Source organism: Etheostoma spectabile, unplaced genomic scaffold (genome assembly GCF_008692095.1).
Source record: "Etheostoma spectabile isolate EspeVRDwgs_2016 unplaced genomic scaffold, UIUC_Espe_1.0 scaffold00000379, whole genome shotgun sequence".
NCBI lineage: Eukaryota > Metazoa > Chordata > Actinopteri > Perciformes > Percidae > Etheostoma > Etheostoma spectabile.
Window position 1 is genome coordinate 17,234 of NW_022602599.1, and position 21,689 is coordinate 38,922.

General features: G+C 40.1%; 1 pseudogene; it reads left to right on the plus strand.

Annotated features, from left to right (window-relative positions):
• LOC116674492 (condensin-2 complex subunit D3-like) overlaps positions 1-20,423 on the plus strand; it is a 32,929-nt pseudogene extending 12,506 nt beyond the window's left edge.
• The last annotated feature ends 1,266 nt before the right edge of the window (positions 20,424-21,689 follow it).

Here is a 21,689-nt window from a genome sequence, read left to right on the forward strand (position 1 = left end):
CTATTAGCCCTGAAACCATATTGCTGATCACAAAGAATATTATGTTTAGTAATGAAGCTATCAATCCTTGTAGAAAATATTTTTTCTAATATTTTTGAGAATTGGGAGAGCAGTGAAACAGGTCTATAGTTTGATAGTGTATGTTTTTCACCAGCCTTGTATATTGGTATCACCTTTGCCATTTTCATTTTATCTGGAAAGACTCCAGTTTTTAGAGATTGATTACATACATGCGTTAGAGGTTTGGCAACACAGCCAATAATACTTTTGACCATGAACATGTCAATACCATTCCAGTCGGTGGACTTTTTACTCTTAAATTTGTTAACGATCTCAATAATTTCTTTTTCATCAGTTCCCTTAATAAACACAGATTCATTCATTTTTACATTCTTGCTTAACACATCATTCATATTGTCAGTCTTTGCAAACTCTTCAGCTAAACCTGGACCTACTCCAACAAAATAATCATTAAATTCATTTGAAGCTAAGTTCATATCCTTAACCTCTATATTGTTTTTTGTCAGGAAATAGTTAGTGTCTACTTTTGTGCCTTTATTATTCTTGATAATTTCATTCAGTACCTTCCAGGTGTTTCTTATATTACTTTTGTTGTCCTCTAGTAATTTACCATAATATTTCTTTTTATTGCTTCTCATGATTCTGGTCAGTTTGTTTTTGTATACCTTGTATTTATTTTCTGCATCTTTTGTCCTCTTCTTTAAAAACTCTCTATATAATACATTTTTCTTTTTACATGCATTTAATATTCCGTTAGTTAGCCACGGTTTATCTTCAGATTTCTGTTTTACCTTTTTCTTTACTAGAGGACAGTTTTTTTCATAAAGTGATGTTACAAGAGCCAAGAATGAATCATAAGCTTCATTCACATTATCTACGTACACTTTACCCCAGTCTTGCTTCATTAAGTCCTCTTTAAATGTCTTGATGTTTTCTTGGTTTCTGTGTCTGGTCATTGTGTAAATAGGGTTGTCCTTCCTGGTCCTGGTGTAGTTGCTGTCATAAACTGTAAATATTGGTAGGTGGTCACTGATATCGTTTATTAGTAATCCACTCACTGTATTGTTATGTATGCTGTTTGTAAATATATTGTCTATTAGTGTTGCACAGTGAGAAGTAATTCGGCTGGGTCTGGTAATTTTGGGATTGAGGCCTAGACTAAACACAGTGTTGATAAATTCCTCTGTCATTTTATGGTTATTTGGATTTAACAAGTCAATATTGAAGTCCCCACAGATGAACATAACTTTTTGACTAGTTTTTGTAAATGTCTCTTCCATCCAGTCCTTAAAAGTGTCAATATTCGAACCTGGTGACCTGTATATGCAACTTACAATGATGTTTTTCTTCTTTTCCATACTTATTTCTATTGTGACACATTCCAATAAATTATTCACCGCCATTGACATTTTTTCCACCCCCTTGTAATTTAAATCCCTATCCACATACAGTATCACACCACCCCCACTCTTGTTTACTCTGTTAATAGAAAACATTTCATATCCTTCAATTCCAAATCTGATTCTTTTTCACTGTTTATCCAAGTTTCTGTTATTGCAATTATGTTAAAGTGCTGTTTCAATTGCTTTAGATAGTGTTTGATACTGTGAAAGTTGGCATACAGACTTCTGCTGTTAAAGTGGATAATGGATAATTGCTGTCCGGTCTTGATTGACCTATTAAATTGTTCATCAGTGTAATAGTTGCAGTTATTGTTTATGTTAGCAAAGAAATTGTTCTCAGGATCAATGTCATTTTCCATATCCTGTGAGTGATGTTCGGTGTACTGGAAGGTGTTCAGTTCCAGGTGCTCATATTCAACCAGACTTTGTAATGAGTGACTATCTCCAGTATGTGTGTGTATTTTATTTAGTGACATAGTGAGATAAAAGTTTCAAAATTTCATAGGCCTACCTGTTTATGTATTAACGTTAGCTGGCCTTGGTTGTTTTGGTGTGCTGGACCGGGGATGAATGATCAATTTATCCTGTCGTAAATAGGCAATGTCCCCCTTTCTCTCGCCGCTCTTAAATCCGGCATGAGTTCTTTCCTTTACTTCTGATTGCCTCCGTGAAGTCTTCGTTAATGTATATTCTGGAACCTTTCAGATTTCTGGTTTTCTGTAGTATTTCCGTTCTGTCCTTGTGCCTTAGGAATTTTACCACAATTGGCCTAGGTCGGTCTCCTCCGGGTTTTCCTGTGCGGTGGGCCCTCTCCACCTCCACCTCGCTTTGCAGCTGTAATTTTTCCTTCACAACTTGTTTTACCTTCTCCTCCGTCTCTGACCAGGTTTCTCCCTGTGACTCCTGTATCCCGTCAAATACCAGGTTATTTCGTCTGGATTGGCTTTCCAGATACTCCATTTTGTCCGTGACAGCCAGCAAGCTGTCACAGACTTTAAAAATATCTGTTTGCATCGAGGTGCTGCGTTCCTTCAGATTTGCTGTCTCAGTTTGAATGTCATCCACTTCTTTTTGTGTGTACTGCAGGCTGGTTTTTATTTCTTGTAGTTCCTTGGTTATTGAATCCAGTCTAGTGTTGGTGGAGTCCATTATTAGCTTGACAAAGCCTTTGAAGTTGCTGTGTTGTTGTTCCAGCAGTGCGGTAAACATTGCTTTTTGTTGCTGCAGCAGTTCATTTACACGGTCAATTGTCACATATTCATCTTCCTGTTTAGCCTCTTTTTTTGGAGGCATTTTTTAGACTTGTTAGCCCACCTGTTTTTTAAACTTGTTCGGATGGAGTCTGGTGGAGATACGCTGCTCTGGGCCTAGTGGTGGATGGCTGCTCCTTGGCCTGGTGGTGGATGGCTGCTCCTGGGCCTGGTGGTAGATGGCTGCTCCTGGGCCTGGTGGTAGATGGCTGCTCCTGGGCCTGGTGGTAGATGGCTGATCCTGGGCCTGGTGGTAGATGGCTGATCCTGGGCCTGGTGGTAGATGGCTGCTCCTGGGCCTGGTGGTGGATGGCTGCTCCTGGGCCTGGTGGTGGATGGCTGCTCCTGTGCCTGGTGGTGGATGGCGGCTCCTGGGCCTGGTGGTGGATGGCTGATCCAGTTCCTGGTGTTAGCTGGCCGCTCCTGGGCCTGGTGTTAGCTGGCCGCTCCTGGGCCTGGTGGTAGACGGCCGCTCCTGGGCCTGGTGGTAGACGGCCGCTCCTGGGCCTGGTGGTAGACGGCCGCTCCTGGGCCAGGTGGTAGACGGTTGATCCTGGGCCTGGTGGTAACTGTTTGCTCCTGGGCCTGGTGGTAGACGGTTGATCCTGGGCCTGGTGGTAGCCGCCTGCTGCTCCTGGGCCTGCTGCTCCTGGGCCTGCTGCTCCTGGGCCTGCTGCTCCTGGGCCTGCTGCTCCTGGGCCTGCTGCTCCTGGGCCTGCTGCTCCTGGGCCTGCTGCTCCTGGGCCTGCTGCTCCTGGGCCTGCTGCTCCTGGGCCTGCTGCTCCTGGGCCTGCTGCTCCTGGGCCTGCTGCTGGGTTTGAAAAGTTGCTAAAAAGTTGCTAAATCTAGCGACAAAGTCTAGTGTACAGAGTATAATGTTGAAAGAAGTTCACTTAGTTTTATACATGCCAGTTAATATAGCAGCTAAGCTGGGATCACAAAGATTTTTTTAACATAAGCATTTTCTGACACAATTTACGGTCTTCTGTATATGAACAAGTGTCTGTCTCTCTAGATGATCTGATGTCTTGGTTGAAGACTTTTACTTTGTCTCTGGAGGTGATCTGTGCTGCTCTAGTGACTCTTTATCAATATGGCCGCAGTGAAAACATCAAAGAGACTCAGGTTGGTGATCTTTTCACTTTAAAACTGCTGCTATACAATAACGGAGCACTGCAATCAAGCTTTTGTTGTGCATCGTTTCATAATTGAAAATGTTAGATGCAAAATGTAAACCAAAGACCATAGTTTGGAAAAAGTTCTGTTAAAGTTTGGGCCTTACATAAAAAGAAATAAATGAAAATTGTGGCAGCTTTGGAACTATTCATACTTGTATTTTATGATTCTACTAGAACATGTTTACATGCATTAATCTTCAAAAAACACTTTGTTACTCATACTGCCCGTGGCTGCTACACCGGTATTCACCCTCTGTATGAGACGTTCTGTATGACCCTGATTCTTTAATAACCCCTCCTGAGAAAGCCCAGTCTGCTCTGATTGGCCCGCGTGTTTCCTTGAATCTCCGAATCTCTGCACTGCTCCAGTTTTGTTTCACTAGTAGCAGCTGAAGCCACTGCAAAGGAGTATAAAGCAGAAATTTGTATCTAAAAAATCACCAATAAAGGCTTTTAAACCAAATACTATAGAACCAAAATGTTTCAGAATAAAAATGTGATGTGGAATTGGGAAGAATTTAACAACATTGGCAGCTAAGGCGACATATATTACTTCCGTTAGTATGCAGCTACATGCAACAATGTTAACACCAAATTATCTAAAACAAAAAACAAAAAGTCCTGCCTGCCTTGAGCCAATGACCAATTGCAGAAGTTTGACTAAGTGTTGCGTAACACAGTCGTGAGTAGAAAAAACTGTTGAAACCTGAGTGTTCAGAACAGTAGGAAATCCAAACGTTTTAGCTCACTGGGATTTGTCTAAAATACGTTCACCTTTTATTATTTTAAGTTAAGTTTTGGCCACATTTAACATGAAAATCTGACATTATAACAATGTAGATATGTCCACTTTAAGTATTTATGTTCTGGGGCTTGACCAGTGTCAATTTGATATTGATGATGATGATGATGTGTTTTAAATAATGACGCGGTGTAGAGTTTCAACTTTAACTTAACGTTGCTTTATACTTGTAAAGTTTTAGATTTTCTGCAGAATATAAACTTGTGTAATTCCTGCTTGGAGCAGGCACAACTCATCAGCCAATATTCATATTTTCTCATATGATGTCCAGCAGTGGCTGTCCTCCATCATGATTTAACCAAATATAATAAAATATACACCAATTCCTTCTTGTAGTTTCTGACATGTTATATGTGATTTATTCTGTTTTCTTCAGGCTTTCCTGAACCACCACTGTGGTGAGCTGGTGTCGGTCTGCGAGGCCTATTTAGCTGGCATCATCCTGAGTGAAAACGGAGCCCAGAACTTGGGCTCAGAATGAGGAGCTGATGGTAAGATCTTTCCCATGCAGGTTCACAGTCAGCTTTAAAGGCCCATCGCCTTTCGTTTTTGCAACGTGTACCACACTGTCACCACGGTAGCCAATAGCCAATCCATCTTAAAACTGAACTGAAAGAAAGCAAACAAACGACTGTGAGAGCACACAAAGAAGTCTCTTCTCATTTTTCATTTTATCAATCCAGTACACCTAAGAGCTGTCCAAACTGAAAGAATTACGTTTGAATGTTCCTTCCTAGGTTGAAATGATTTTAATATCTCACTAGAAACTAGACAAACTAAACTAGACAAAGGTAACTATATTTAATTTGATACACTTAAAAATTCAATTTTATTTAAATTTGACAGCTGTGAAAGCTATTGGGTTTCTGAGCTAGACTTTTGAGAGTACGCTTATTTAGTTTCACGTAGCTTCCTTGTGGATTTGTTAGCCGGAGCCCAGCTAGTCAAACAGAACCTTGTGGATTACCACAAGGCTCAACGGTAAGTTTTTAAATTGGTTATCTGCTTGGCAACCAGGCATCAGCTTTTTGTTGCCGAAATTGACATTATGGTCACGACCCAGAAGCTTCGGACAATATTTTGTACAGCTAAATTACTGGAATAGTTGGTTCTTTGTAAATTATAGATGTAAGTATCTATAAAATGTCTAGAGATACTTATTGTTGTGATTTAATACTCTAAATAAAGTTGAATTAAAAGGCGGTCCACAAACCAAAGGGTGACGTCACTGATGCTACAGTACGGCCATTATTTTTACAGTCTATGATCTCGACGGAGGGCTGACAATAAGAAAAAAAGTTCTTTGCAAATGAGTGTGGATATGCACATCACTCTTTTATTTGTTTCAGGGTGCTGCACCATCTCAGGTGCGGGATAGCTGTGCTTGTCATCTAACTGAATATGCTCTCTCTTCTAGGTAAAAGACCTCCACACTCTGGGTGTGGCGTCACTTCACTGTCCTGCCAAGGTTGGCAAGAGGACGGTGCTGCTGGTGGAATCTGTCCTCACAACACATTCTGACAAACTGGCAGGTAGGGAGGATGGACATCTAACAGATACTGTGCTTTTTAAATTTACAGAATCTGCAATAGTGTTATCCTGGTTTGGAGGTTAGAAGAATGAGAATTGCTGAGAGTCGGGTTGTTACCAGGTGTACTTCTATTACAGGCAATTGTGGTAAAATCTTGTCAGGTGTTTGCAAGTCCTTTAAAAGTCTTGATATGGCCCAGGTTGAGTTATATTAAGCCAGGATTCAGACTAAAAACTGCCCTGCGTTTAAACACCAAGGGATATGTTGGTGGGGACGTGTTTTTTGAGGTAGTGGGAGGACAATGAAATATGATACAGGAAATCCAGTTTAAAAAAAACAAGTTATATGTTAAAAGCATAGACTGTATATAAAGATGGACCGTCTAACCGCTCCCCAAAAGTGAAGCCAAAACATTTCAATCACCCTCTGTTGGCTGGCTGCAGTACAGGTCATAGACCCCACCCCCTCCTTGTTAGAGGATGGGAAATGGGCCAAACTAAAGAATCAAAGTAAATGTCAAATACATTTTTCCAAAAAATGGGTAGTTCTAATTAAGCTGATGTTTGTTCAAGTGTGAATTGTTCTTTAAAATTTGGTTTTCATTAATGAATTTGAAGCTACAAAAAAAGGGTGAAACGTCTGTGATTGACTTGCAATTATGTCCGGCGGATGTATGGGTTTCAAATGTGCAAGATGGCAGCGGCCATATCCGGGGTATTTTGGCAGGAGAAACCGTGGGAGAAAGCAGAAACGCAACTTAATCTTTATATATATATATATAGTACAAGTAAACAACAGTATTTGACATTGAATGATTATTGCACAGAAATGATAAATTATGGGCTTTTAGCTGCTGACAGTAGTGAAATAGGTCCAAGGCCCATTGATTCCTGTGCTTGACTCATACGTCATGGAGTGGGTGGGTGACATCGTCCAAGATGACACCTAACTTGGACAGTAACCTCTAAGCAATCCTCTCTTAACATTTCCTCTCCGTTGGCGTCTGGTTTAGGTAAACTGTGTCTGCAGCATGAGGATCTCGTCCAAAAGTACCTGCCGGTGTTTGCCAGAGAACTTGAGGTTGGGACAGAGGTTGCCGTGCGCAACAATGTGGTTGTGATCATGTGTGACCTGTGTGTTCGATACACCAACATCGTGGATCATTATATCCCCAACATCTCTGGTTGTCTGCGGGACAATGAGGCTGTCATCAGGGAGCAGACCCTCATCATGAAAGACCAACCTGCTCCAGGTGGGAACTCTTCTACACATTCTTCTTCACTAGTTTATAGTTTAAAAAATTGATTTCATTTTAGTTTTATAAAAAAGAAAGAAAGGGGATGATATCAACTAGGACTGAGCCATATGGAGAAAATCAAATACCAAATACCTCAGTGTCAATATTGTGACGATAATGTGTGGTTGGCTATTGGTGCTTTAACAAAATGTTATTTACACAATGACATTTTTAATAAATATTCTCCAGAAATAATTTAATCGCTTAGTGGGTAAAGGTAAATAATAGAACAGCTAGAACAGTCTGGTAGGTTCAGAAAAGTACATTAATTTACTGTAATGTAGCCGTTAAAGACAACACTTATCATATTATCATATTACGATATTATGATATATCCAAAAACTAAGACCATATCCAGTCTCATATCGTGATATCGATATATTGCCCAGCCTTAGTATCAACATATATAATACGTCCAAAGCTGTTTTGCACCCACAAATACAACAGTTATGTTTTTTTTTTTCAGTTGACTAAATATACCAACAAACGCTAGCGGCAATTTGAAGTCAGCCTTAGAAAGACAACCACCTTACAACTCGGCTACTGAGCAAATCAGAAGGTAAATAGAAAGTAGTGTCTGGTGTGTGTGCCAGTGTTTATGCATTTGTGTGTCAGCCTATTCCCGCATTTGGCGAGTGTTAATTTCAGACCTTTCCCCCGTACTGTGAAACAGTAGCCATTTCATTTCTTTGTAAATGTAAGAGAACTTGATTAAAGAAGAATTTTCAAGATGCTTGAATCATCTCCTCAATGGAGATTGTTTTTCAACAGCTATTTATTGATTTACTTAGGTATATTGTATATAATTTGCATAGTTAATATTGTTCTTTGGTGTTCAGTTCATACAGGTTTTTCAAATATCATTTAATAAAAATATTTTTTTTTTGCATCGACTCGTGGGTCAAAAATGGTGATATGAACCGAATCATGGGTTTGGTGTATCGTTAGAGCCCTTCTCAAATGGCTTGTTTTCACATGACGTAAGACATCATTGTATAGACTATTCCTTTGCAATTTAACACCACATTAGCCTGAGGGTTATGCCAACTAAATTTGGGTCATCATCGATCGACTCTGCATTCCTCCTTCATGCTACTCTGGGAATCTTTAAGCAGGGTGTGTTTTCAGTGTTTATCTATAATTGCCTTTCTTATTTATTTCTAGGAGGAATTCGTCAAATGGAAGGGCTCCCTCTTCTTTCGCTTCATGGTGGCGCTGGTTGACCCAGTCCCTGCCATCGCCAGGTAAATCACACTGCATAGATGAAAAGGTGATTATATAAGAAAACAATTTTAGGACTTAACGTGTTTTAATTCAATTTTAATTAGAGTATCAAATCATAACAAAAGTTATCTCGAGACACTTTACAGATAGAGTAGGTCTAGACCACACTAATTTACAAAGCCCAAAATATTCCAGTAATTTCCCAAGAGCAACCAATTGATGTGACAGTGGTGAGGAAAACTCCTTTTAGGAAGAAACCTGGGACAGACCCAGGGTCTTGGTAGGAGGAGTCTGACGGTGCAGGTTGGGGTTGTGGTGCACAGTGGCAATAACAGTCACAATAAAGATAATGGAACACTGACTACAAATGGTAGTCATAGTTAGAGATGGTCCGATACCATTTTTCGCTTCCTGATACCAATTCCGATACTTGAACTTGTGTATTGGCCGATTCAGAGTACTGATCCGATACCAGCGCTCATATATTTTATTATTTATTAACAACTGTATACTACTATCCCTGTATGGATGTGATATGAATTGATTTGATTTGTTGTTGGTCTGGCTCAGGATACACGCTTTGTGAAACATGAACAACCACAAACAATGAACACTGTAGAACGTTTTTTATTATCCACTTTGACAGTCAGTCATAATGGATATAACCGACAAGAAGGAAGGGGGTGTGGGGAGAGAGAAGTTTGAAGAGGGATGGTAGCTAGAGGAGAGCTGTCCAAGACGACGACTAATGTTTTTTATGGCCGATACACGACCACAGAGACGACGTTCCGATGAACAAATAGCAAAGAAGAGGGAAAAGGAGAAGGAACGCGCAAAGTCCCGAGTTTACATCGGAAAAGCTTATGAAAGGTGGCAAGAACTCTGTCGGCAGCAGGGGGGTGGTGGGGGGGCGAGCTCGCCTCCGTTTTGTTTGACAATACTTCAAAAGTCAACAAGAAGTGACGTCACCCAACTTCGCTTTGAGTAACTTTAAGTTTAGGGACCTCCCTACGCAGTCCACAGCGTTCTTATACGGCAATACATTTGTTAAATACATATGAATTACAGTGCTTTAGTTTTTGTAGCTAGAATATATGTATGAATGTTTTTATGAGAACAGCCTGTTTTAGGGAGCATATGTGTATTTATTTTTGGGGTTTAGCTATAATGTACAACAAGCACAGTGACAGTTTTTACCATTGTAATGTCCAAGACAAAGATTATAGGACACATCTATTCTCCAGTCATACCGTGTTATATGCAGTGCATACTCTGATTTCCACAGGCATTTCACATGAACAAATGAGCGAACACACACAGCTCTGATCTAATATGGCTTAGACTTACAGACTTATACTTCTTTATTAATCTTTTTGGGATGAAATTGAAATTTCCAGCACCTACAGAAATCCACCATAACATAAAACCTATGTGCCTCCTGTTTCCTGTCCCAGTCTGTGTGAATACTGCCTGGTCCACCTGCTGCTGAAGAAGAACTCCGAAATGTTCAGCCAGCACTTCATCGAGTGCATCTTTCACTTCAACTCCTACAACAAACACAAGTCCTACAACAAGTTCCCTCAAAGTGAGAGGTAGGAAGCTGTGTGGATGTTTCTGTCATCTAGTTCACATTTGACTTCATTTTACTTTGATTATTTTCCCAGATGACACTTTTTGTACATATTATTTTTGTTTTTTTTGCTCATTTTTTAAATCTATGCAGAGAAAAGGCTCAATTTTCGCTGAAAGGAGTTCAGCACCGCGAGAAGCGTTTTCGGATCTACCGCTTTCTTTTGGAGCACTTCACGGACACCCAGCGCTTCAACGTCACTATCAAGATCAACCAGACCGTTTTAGGTGAACATGTGTATAGATTGAGAGAACGTTCTCATGCATAAAACCACCAATTCCTTTTCCAGTTCTGTGCGGTCAAAATGTTTTTCTTTCTTTGGTGATGATTTGTGATAAAATGAACTGGTCCCATGGCCAAAAAAAGGCACTTTATGAGTTTTGCAGCCTGCCTATGCCCCCCCAGTGGCCAGAAATGGTGAAAGGTGTAAACCGAGCCCTGGGTATCCTGCTCTGCCTTTAAGAAAATGAAATGAAAATGAGACTTCAGATACAGTATTAGGGGACCACTAAGGTCCATATAAAAGAGACTTCAGATACAGTATTAGGGGAACACTAAGGTTTTTATAAAAGAGACTTCAGATACAGTATTAGGGGACCACTAAGGTCCATATAAAAGAGACTTCAGATACAGTATTAGGGGAACACTAAGGTTTTTATAAAAGAGACTTCAGATACAGTATTAGGGGACCACTAAGGTCCATATAAAAGAGACTTCAGATACAGTATTAGGGGAACACTAAGGTCTATATAAAAGAGACTTCAGATACAGTATTAGGGGACCACTAAGGTCTATATAAAAGAGACTTCAGATACAGTATTAGGGGACCACTAAGGTCTATATAAAAGAGACAACAGATACAGCATTAGGGACCACTAAGGTTTTTATAAAAGAGACTTCAGATACAGCATTAGGGACCACTAAGGTCTATATAAAGAGACTTCAGATACAGCATTAGGGACCACTAAGGTCTATATAAAGAGACTTCAGATACAGTATTAGGGACCACTAAGGGTTATATAAAGAGACTTCAGATACAGCATTAGGGACCACTAAGGTCTAAATAAAAGCATCGAAAGAGCACCATGTCATTGGACATTTAATGTAAATGTCCACACAGCAGTTTAAAACGAGACTGAATGTGATTTAGAGCCTTATGTTCAATCAGAATTACAACACAGCTATCAATGTGCAGAATATTGAAGTTTGTTAATGAACACAACATCTTCGGGCATCTGGACACATTTTCTTTTTGAATTCTAAACCGTTAACCACCACCAATTTGCTCCTAGGAAAAATTAAATAAAAACGTGTAACCTCTTTTCCTATCCCAGCATGCTTTGCGGACGAGGAGCTTCCTTTGGATGCAGACGGGGCTGAAATTTTATCTGAGACCTTCAACATCTTGAGTCTGAACGAGATGAAGCTGCAGGCTGTATCTGCTCCAGCAGGGGGTGCTTCAGGGGAGGAACCCGAGGAGGAGAACATGGCCACTATGGCTAAGGTTGTCCTGCAGGCTGCACAGAAGAAGGTGGTGTCGCAGGTAAGCAATGTTTGCCAAGTTACTGGTAGGGTTAGGGATGTTTGGATTTTTATGATGTTCATGCCAAAACATAATTCTGATTCCTAAACCGAATCTTGAAAAACTGAAAAATGACATCAAAGAAAGGCTCTTTTATAGTGTTTTTTAAAAGTTGAAAATTATTTAAATGTAACAATATATTAACGTTTTAAAATACTTAAATATATAATTAGTAAACCTACAGTCCCCTAACACACAACTACAAAATTTAACAATAAATAACAGTTACACTTTTAATAAGTAACCACAAAATAAATGTTGAGTTTGTAGTCCAACCAGAGCCCAGAGGAAAAATATGGAATTTTAAAAGTTTCCTCCATTTACGGTATCTAGGTAACGGTAGACTACAGAGAAAGTCTGATATTTTTACGTCCGTTTCGGAGCAACAGAGGGAAAATATTTTGACACAATTAAGTGGCACCAAAATTTGCTTGACTCCTACCGGTTCCATAGTGGAACTGGGTTTCGGTACCCAACCCTAGATGCTTGTAATCAATTACTTATCCATTACTTTTACAAGGACGTCATTTATGGAAAACTAATGGTGTGCAAAAGAAATCAATTCACATTCATGAATCGATTAAAGCTCTACCAATTTTAAAATTGATTCATGGAATTCCAAAAATCTATTCATACTTTTATTATTTTTTCATTTTGTAACGGCGTGTATACTATCCCGTGGGAAAAGTAACTACCTTTACATACTGTGAATCGTTGTTTTAAATAAAAATCTTTTTTGAATAAAATCAATTTGAATCAAGCTTGAGCCTAAAAATCGATAACGAATCGTGACATTTTCCGAATTGTACACCCCTAGAGGAAATATTGCTTAAATTTGGTGATGAATACCATGTATAGCAATATGTGATAATATTAACGGGGTGACACATTGTTATTTCGAATTGATTCAAGTCAACATTGAATCATGAGACCAGTAAAGATTCAGACCCCTACTAGTTACTCTGACTTCCATCAAAGCACGATTATACACCATATGATACATTAAAGAATAATTTTAAATCATACAATTATACAGAATTACTCAGTACCCGTAACACAGCTTTTTTTTTTTCCTGCCACACGCATCATTTTTTCCATTAATGACATGCCACTTCACGGCATAGTATTACAGCAGAGGTGTGTCTCTTTTATTGATACATTTCAATATTGATTGATCCAGCATGTGGGATATGGGATTAGAGTGCCTCAGGACATGTGAAATGTATTGTGACATTGGGGTTTTGGCTGCTGGCTAATGTTAGCTTGCTCGCTTGCTTGCTAATTGGTCTGCTACCAATACAAATTGAGATAACCGCTATAATCCACAGGTCCAGAAGAAGGCCTTCATAGAGAACACAGTTCCTCTCATCATCAGCCTGAAGAGCCTGCTGGAGCAGAAACGCTCTCCTGTGCTCCGAGACCTCATGTCCTACCTTCAGGTAAGACCACAGCATGGACATGTGGATGCTTTCTGCATATTCATCTGATTAATCCAGCAGCAGTGGATCAGCGGACCGCTAACGTTACACCCAGCAGCAGCTGGTCAGCTGCTTCCATGTAGTCCATCCCAGCCATGTGCAGGTCTACAATTTCCAAAGTCCAATCCCTGATGTCCTTACACAAGTCTCTGGTCTTGGCCATTGTGGAGGGGTTGGATTCTTTTGATTGAGTGTGTGGCCAGGTGTCTTTTATACAGGTAACAAGTTCAAACAGGTGCAGTTAATACAGGTAATGAGTGGAGAACAGGAGGGTGTCTTAAAAAAAACCTCTGTGAGAGCCGGTATTCTAACTGGTTGGTAGGTGATCAAATACTTATGTCATGCAATAACATGCAAATTAATCATTTAAAAATAATACAATGTGAATTTCTGGATTTTTGTTTTAGACCTTTATTACAGACATCTACATACTTTGTAAGTTAGAAAACCTGAAAAATTGGTAGTGTATCAAATACTCCCCACTGTAGGCAGGACTACTGTGTTGAAATGCGTTAGATGTATGAATGCAATGCAGCAACAAGACAGGTTGAGTTATGTTTTTACTTCCATTCATCTGCCGCATCTACTTCTACTGTTGTAGACACAAGAGTCACAAAAAAAGAGGGAAAGTTCTGAAAAATATATGTTTACCCTGAAGCATGAAAAGCTCTTTTGAGGCTGCACCCAACCTTTGTGTGACACTAAATCATAACAAGGGTGACCTTGAGACACTTTACAGATAGAGTAGGTCTAGATCACCTTCTCTAATTTACAAAGACCCAACCATTCCAGTCATTCCCCCAAGAGCAAGCATTTAGTGTGAAGTGTTAAGGAAAACTAACGTTTAGGAGAAACCTGGGACAGACTCAGGCTCTTGGTGGGTGGTGTCTGACGGTGCAGGTTGGGGGTACGATGAACAGTGGCAATTATAGTCGCAGTAAAGATGATGGAACTAAACTCCATGATGCCGTTGTTCCCATCAGGTGACCATGCAAGAACATCGTAACAAGGTAAAGGACTTTTTCCCTGGAGATGAGCAGCTGGCAGTTGAGGTGGAGTTTGCTCTGAAGATGGCGGAGAAGGAGAAAGAGATGGAGAAGCAGATGGACAACTGCAGCTTGACAGGAGACGCCAGGCCTCCAACTACACAGGTCAGTTCACACTACATACACAATGTGTATTTATAATACGGGGTTCCTACGCAGTATGGAAAAGTGTGGAGTTTGATTTTTAGTCATTTCCAGGTCTAGATAAGTACGGAAAAAATAATCAAAACCAAAAAACCTCTTGACCAAGATAACACTTAATCATAATTTTATGGAAACGGCCCAGGTGATTGATTCCAGATCTAGTCCATTTAGACATGGGTAAGATATGGACTAGCTTTTATTGACTGGTGAAACCCCCTCCAATTTATTTGACAAAGATTTTTAAAAGGTATCAGTCTAACCAGAAATACAAAGAAAATAGGGGTATTAATTATATTCAAGGTAAACGTCTTTATCTCAAATATGAAAATTTAGTGCAGAAGTACTACACAAAACGGCAATAAAAATGGATTTAATACAAATTATGGGTGGTATTAGCTCATTTCCTTAGGGATTTGGGTTGGGAACTGGAGGGTTGCTGGTTCAAGTCCCTGTACAGACCGAAGTAGTAGTAGTAGTAGCCGGAGAGATGCCAGTTCACCTCCTGGGTACTGCCAACGGGCTCTTGAGCAAAGCATGCAATCCTGGTCCATACTGTGAATCATGTACTGTATTTAGCATCTTTTTAGATTGACTGAAAAATAAATACAATACATGATAATATTACATTCACTATTGTGATTTATTTAGTTTTGTTTCTGGAAGCATTATTTTTTATAATGTTTAAGAATTATTGATTTTCTTTTCTTACAGTAACAGTGTAGGCCAGTGTATCGCAGTTCCCCACAGTCAGTAAAGGTTTAATGGTGATTTTGCTCTTTCCTCAGTGTTCAGTCCAGGGCTCTCCCATCAGGTCCAGGCCCCTCCTCCCCTTTACCTTTGCCACACCACAGCTGCTACGTCCAAACCCCATGTCTGCCAGGCTGGTACAGACTGACAGGTAGGTCTCCATCCCAGCAGCTAGTCAGTACCAAGGACTCTCTGCAGGGTTTTGTTGGCCTTTGATTGATGACCACTGGTTGTCCATTTTCTTATGTCGGTCACAAAGTTCAGTGACTTTGTGTGTCTAATAATAATTTACATTTCGCTCAAACTGAATCAGACTTCAGTATTGTAACGGCTCAGCTTGGATATACCAAGGAAGTTAATTAAAGGACTATGCCAAATAGTTCATAGTAGGAGTGTCACAAATTTAAATTGAACATCAAGTGAAGAAGATCTGCGATTGTCCAGTAATTTTTTTCTCTTCTGAAAGAAAAACTGACGTAGCTTAGTGGTAGCCTGCTGCTGCACTTTGGGATCCCATGGCCTTCTGCAGCGCAGGGAGCATTTTTAAATCTTTTTTTATACCATTATGTTTAAAACTCACGGAAGAAAGTAGTACCGTTTGTGATGACGTGGGCTCGTAAAAGTAAATGAGAATTTAAGTCATTAAAAAAAAAATCTTAAGTTATTTAAAAATTAAACGGTGAACAGGGTGAATCTAGATTGATGATTAATCGTGCAGGCCTACCATAGAGCCCAATTATAAAATGATTAAATTGTGTACAGCGTGGTACAAACAACGGTTTTGTCTCCATAGTTTTATAAGTCTAGTTCTTGACTATTTTCATAAGATTTTATAAGACTTGATAGTCCAACAACAATGTAGCCGTCTGTGCCGAAAACACTGGCTTAAACCTAATCAAATAGTGACCTTAATAATCTAATTGAATTGTGGATTTAGAGAATTTTGACACCCTTAGTTTATAGTGCAGATACAGACAGGAAACATTGTGAGACATTGTATGACATGCAACAGTTGAATCAGGGACATTGCACTTATTGGCGTCTACACTCATTCCCATTCCACTTTGTAAGTTTATTTCATGTACATAGACATCAGTGAGCGTGTGTGTGTGTGTGTGTGTGTGTGTGTGTGTGTGTGTTGTGTGTGTGTGTGTGTGTGTGTGTGTGTGTGTGTGTGTGTGTGTGTGTGTGGTGTGTGTGTGGTGTGTGTGTGTGTGTGTGTGTGTGTGTGTGTCAGCGCACGGATCCAGGCAGGAGGAACATGTTCAGTCAATCGCTCTGGAACGAACAGGTACGACGCTGGAGGTTAAAACTGAACTTTCACGAGTACAGCAACGGTGTAACTTCTAGTTAGGATTTCAGAGGTCAGAGGTCAAAACACAAAAACCAAACATCCCTGGGAATTTAAAGGTGCTTTTCACTTCAAGAACCAAATCAATTGAATTAAACGGATCATCTCATTCTAATCCAGTGGAATTGTTTTTAATGGGTTTGCTAACATATTTACAATATCAAAGGTTATTATATAAATTGTGTTTACACATCTTACACAGAATTTATGAAAGAGGGTTGGTGGGAAGACAACTGCATTTAATATCCGCCATAAGGTTACATGACACTCAATGCAGCATTTTTTTTAAGTTACAGAAATCTTAATGTGAGTAAAGGTGTATTTAATTAATTTCATATCATTCCCAATCTGATAATCATAAACACTTAGTTTTGTTACACGTAACGGAATCGAGGACCCAAATGCAGAGATGAGATCGGAAGGATGGAGAGAGTTTGTAACTAAGATTTATTAACAGGAGTCCAAACAGCACTGGGATCACAAATACAAAAAAAACGACACAAGGGAAAAAAACAAGTCCCAAATGAGTGAAAAGTCAAAAATCCCCCCCCCCCAAAAAAAAAAAAAAGTCCAAAGAGAAAACAAAAACCAGGAACACAGAAACTGGGGAAAAACTCACGGGAAAACAACGACTTAAGGGAAAAATGCAGAAACACCAACAGGAACAGGCCAACAGCTAACACTAAATACACAGGGTAACAAGACAAGAGGGCTGGGAACAGGTAGAAAACATCAGGTAATCACAGGAGCGGGAAAACACAGGAAGTAAAACTAGAGATAAGACCAGACAGACCCAGACTTCAAAATAAAACAGGAAACCGAACATACAGACACTCGGGGAACACAAGACAGGACCAAGAACACACGACCAGGGAGGAAACACGGAGAATTAACAGAAACAGAACAAAGAAACCACGTTTTTTAATTTTTTAAACCATCAGACTTACTGAAAGTTTTAATTGAGTTTCTATTTTACAGAGTGACAGCATCCTGTTTACCATTTGTCTTTTTTACTTTCCAGTGATGCCCAAAGGAGCTGTGAATGACAGAGCCATCAGCACACCAAAAGGTACGATTCCAGGTCCTATTTTCAGACTTGGTCTGGGGCTGACACCTCCGGTTCGGTTGGTCCATGTGCTCGTGTCCAACCAAATTCTCTTTGGTTGAAGAAAAGCTGGTGTTACTGTCATGAGGCTGTTTGCCCATCAAAGAGTTTCCACAACACAAAACAAACAAGAAATGTCCAGCTGGCAGAACTTTGGAAGCAGGCGGGTTGTTTAGCTAAAGGCCCTGGCCCACCAACCTGACCCGGTCGGTGACTCGAGTCTGGTCGTGTGTTTGGCCGTCGTCCGTCGCCCTTCATTTTGTCCGACCTGACTTGCTAGATCGCAGGCGGGATGTCGGACTCAATGACCAATCAGAGTAGTGGAGTGCTAACCCGGACATGGCGAGCGGGATGGGTGCTCTCAAAATCTGACAAATCTTTTAAACTGACTTTTGTGGATCTGAAATGAAGACAGATTCAGCAACTGCACGGCCTATTTCTATCTTAAAATGTTTTAGGAAACACTTTTATGTGAACTATTCTTGTGAAATATGAGATTGTATTCCAAAAGAGCCGCCACGACAGTCTGGTTCAATCACCTGCCGCTTGTCATTGTTTGGGCGACAATCCAGATAAGCGCCGCCTTCTGTCGTGGAGACGTAGTATGTCTCGCGCATGCGCAGAATGTACACTCATGTCACTTTGGTGTGTCCCGAGGAAGTTTTTTTTTTGACCAACTCGGGGACACTGGTCAATCTGACTGATTTTTCTGCTCCAGTCGGCCGTTGGGTGGGTGTGTCAGAGCCCTAGACGCTTTGGTTGCATGTGGTTGCTATGACACTGAATATCAGTGGCGAAAAAATGTTCCCGTTTCCCCTCCACTGTGATTGGACTGCTGGGTAAAAAGTGTTGAGTGCAAGTGTTAAGTTTTACCTAAAGCATTAATCAGCATTCAGTGACCAGAAAACAAAAACAGATAGGAACATAGGGCCTCGTCAAGCTGCTGCATTATGTCAATACGCCGCGCTCCCATTGCAAATATTTAACCCTTGTGTTGTCCTTGGGTCAAATGTGACCAATTTGTAGATCAGAATTATGGGTTTCTTTAAACCAAATTTCCCCAAAATAACATGAAAGCGTGGATGTACGTTGTCTGGAAGCCACGTAAAATTAATGATTACTTTCATTGAACTGTAGGTGTTTGTTTTTTTCAATTTTACAGCATTTGAAATAAACTGCAATCCACTCAACATCCTATGAGCTTAACTACGAGTCCAAATAATCCACAATTTCTGGGGGTTTATTAGCAAACAAAAAATAGGTATTATTAAAAAGTGACAAACGTTTCAAAAAGCGTCAAAAACATTGGAGAAAAAAATAAGTTGATTTGCAATTTTGACCCCGAAGGACAACAAGTTCACTCTCTGGTAAGACAACACAAGGGTTAAAAAAAATGCTGGCCTGAAGAAAAACTCCTTTGGTGCACACACATTGTTACTAGGTAGAGTGTATTCTGTGCTCTGTGGCTGATTTAATTCATCTAAGATAACTTTCCCCCCATCGATGGGTTGTAGAGGTAGCTACGTAGAAGTCGAGTGATTGTGTCCGACGCAGTGTCACACTCCCCGTCTGTGTGTTGCAATCCGAACTTCTCTATTCTTTGGTTTGAAAGATGGGCCACGGGTTCATTTTACTGCGTGGGGGTGCTTTGAGTGTCAAGTCAAGTCAACTTTATTCTAATTACACAATATGTGCCAGACATACAGAGCAATTAAAACATCTTTATCTCTGACCCACGGTGCAATGAGGACACATAAAACAAATATAAAAGATGAAGAATATAGGATAAAGACAGATACAATATACAAATAAAAAATATAAGTAATATGTACAACACAGTGATGAATTCTAAATAGTGCAAATATAAGGCAAATCAAACTGTAAGAAAATGCGGAATATAAAAGCAAGAGTTCCTGAGTGTCTTCTTTTATATAAGTGGCTAGTGTTGATCCTGATGGGGGGGTCAGAGTCCAGATTCTTGGAGGCAGAGGGGAGGGGAGGAGAAAGGGGGAGGGCGTTGAGCCTTCTGACAGCCGGGGGTGTGAAGCTGTTTGTATACTTGTTGTGTCATGACATCATTTTGGGAAATATACATATTTATTACTTTCTTTTCAAGAGGGAGATGTTCAGATGGATATCAATCCCATGTCTGTGTGTTAAGAGCCAAGAAACAGTTAGCCTAGCTTAGCATAAAACAGGAGGAAACGGCTAGAAAAATACACATCCCAACAGTTTTAAAGCTAACTGATTAACCACTGTCTAGTTCAATCTGTTCACAAACAGAAATCTAACATTTGAGTTTGACCTTGTGTTGCAGATTTTATCTTTGGTGTTGATACTTTATTAAGAATATCTTATCTGTCCTCCCTGTAATCCAGGTGTCAACGTCAATTTACTTTTGATGAAGGATTCAGCGCAATCTTCAGTGACAAGGAACAAGTAAGTATTTAATGAGGATAGAAGCTCCTTATTAAAAAAAAAAAAATCAGTTGTGTCTTCCAGTCCGTCAAACTGCGAGCTAACAGGTTTGGAGTTAGCATTTGCTTCCAGGTGATTTAGGTTGACATGAATCTGTCTGCTGTGTCCTCTCAGGTCTTGTCGGGAGACCAGTCTTCTTCACGTGAGGTCAAATGAGCAGCAGTAAGTACACTCACTACTTATTTAATGGCTTCCACACTGTCCAGTTGTAGTTCTTCAAACACTTTTGAATGTAGTTTAAAATGGTATATTAAACATTTGTAAAGCCATCCTTAAAAGGAAATATGAATATGTCTACTACTACTCTAGTGACTGAGTCGGGCTAACGCACATTTTGACGGCATCACCTAGATCATCGGGTGCGAAAACTAACCAATCAGAGCCTAACTCTCCATCCCTGCTGCGTTCAAGCAATCCTAACAAAATCATAACAGAATGAAACAAGCACTGAAGAAATTGGCATTTTTACATTGGCATATTATGTACGTTAAATATTCTCTTATCTACACATATTGGAAATTGAGATAAAGACAATATTTGTTAACAGATTATGAAGTAAAGTTTTATTTCAGAATTGTTTTTTAAACCCCAATAAGTCCCGGGTCAGTTTGACCCGAGGACCCGAGAGGGTCCCCGAACGTGAAGACAAACCCGGGTTAAAGGGTTGGTTCACCCAATTACAACAAAATTATACCAAATATATTTTTCTCTCTCCAGTGGTATCTCTCCATGCAAGTAGTTCTGGTTGTATTCCTCAATTCAATTGTATAAAAATCTAGAATCAATTCAAAACAAGAGTTATCTGAGACACTTTACAGATAGACCAGGTCGGACCACACTCCAGAATTTACAAGGACCCAACAGTTTTAGGAGTTTCCTCCAGAGCAAGCAACAGTGCGACAGTGGTGAGGAAAAACTTCCTTTTAGGAAGAAACTCGGACAGACCCAGACCCAGACCCAGACCCAGGCTTTTGGTAGGCGGTGTCTGACGCCGATTGGGTTAGATTGAAGAGTGGCAACAACAGCCACAAAAATAGTAGTTGTAGTAGTTCTTTGTAGTAGTTCATGGCATAGTAGGGCACTGTGGGCATTACAAGGCCCAGCAGGACGTGGCAGGGACAGCAGCGTAGCGGACGTAACATGGCATCGCAGACGTGTACCGGGACCACGGCGACAGCTGCTAACATGATTTTGGAGCCTCCCTGATCCAAGGAGACATGCTGGGCGAAAGGACCTAAGGACCCCGGGAATTATTCCCCAGAGCTAGTTTAGTAGCAAGCATTTAAAAAAAAAACTATATTTAGTATATTATAATAAACATAAATAATTTGGGCCATTTTTATTTTGGGGGTTTAGGATGCAAATGAGCGTTTGCGTTTCCCTCATTTACACATCAAACTACATTACACATGACTGTAGTGC